This window comes from Crocodylus siamensis, chromosome 2 (genome assembly GCF_052110815.1).
Source record: "Crocodylus siamensis isolate JL-2025a chromosome 2, ASM5211081v1, whole genome shotgun sequence".
Lineage (NCBI taxonomy): Eukaryota > Metazoa > Chordata > Crocodylia > Crocodylidae > Crocodylus > Crocodylus siamensis.
In genome coordinates, this window is record NC_143396.1 from 170,241,616 (window position 1) to 170,242,851 (window position 1,236).

Consider the following 1,236-nt stretch of genomic DNA (forward strand, 5'->3'; position numbering starts at 1 on the left):
CTGCACAGAGCACTTGGTTGCAAATTTCCTGCCACCAAGCAGAAAACTTTCTCACCTCAAACAGCGACCACAGGAGAAGATAAGAAAGTAAATATAGAAGGGGAGAAAAAAAACACACAAGTGCACACACAAGAGTAAAAAGGAGGTTATTATTGAAACAGGTTGAGCTATTTCTGTCAGGGACAGGCATTACGTAACAGCCACATCATATCCCTACAGTAGTCACTCCTTCCCTGACAACTAGGGCAAGACCCACGGCTGGCGATACATCAGTTTATGCCAGCTGGGTGTGTGGCCCCTGGGTTCCCACTGAGTGACCCTGATTTACCCCAACTGAGGATCTGGTTGATTAGATCTGGTGGAGTGACCCCAGCTTGGCATCCTGCCCTTTTACCCTACCCCCAAGGAGTCATGGCTGATTTACACTAGCCAGGGACTTGGCTATTTAATTCTCTAATCTCCCCTGGCCCTTCCCCCTCTCCAGTATCACCCATGACCCTGATACACGTGACGCTGGAGTCTGCTGGAGCATGGTAATTACCACGCTCCAGCACACTTGATTAATCAAGCCTGCTCGGATGCGCTGTAATGCCAGCATGTTGAAGCAGCCTCGCTGCACGTGTATAGGAGCCCACGGGCACGCCCGGCTCAAGAGGATCCTAACTCTGGCTGGGCACAGATCCATCCTCCCTCAGATCTGAGAAGGAGTTAGTCTCAGGTGGAGGTTCATTTCGTGCATTGTATGCATTGATCACCTTAGCTCCTGCCCTGGGGGAAAAGGGGCAGTCTCCTAGTGGTAGGTCCTGCCTCCATATTTATTCAGTCTTGGACTGCGTTATGCCCTGCTCCTTCTTCTCTGATCCCAGCCCTCTGATGAGGGGACCATTCCTCAGAGCTTGGAGGGGAGTTTAGTCTCCCTAGCAAGCTTCCCTCAACCCTACAGCACCTCCAGTGATCACCCCCACCCTGTCCCAGTTATAGGAATGCACTTGCTGGGGCCTGGGACCCCCTGGCTGCGAAGAGACATGAGCACGAATTACACAGCGAGCTCTCTGCACTGCTCTCATAGTCTGCATGATCCGGTGAGGAAGCTAGCAGGTTGGGCTTCAAACGAGTGAGACAATGACGCAGAAAACCACAGAGGGAGGAAAAACATGCTGTTCCTCCTAGCCTTACCTCCTCCCCCCCGCTTTCTCTTCCCTTCCCGTTCCACAAACGCCCTTTCATTCAGCCTCT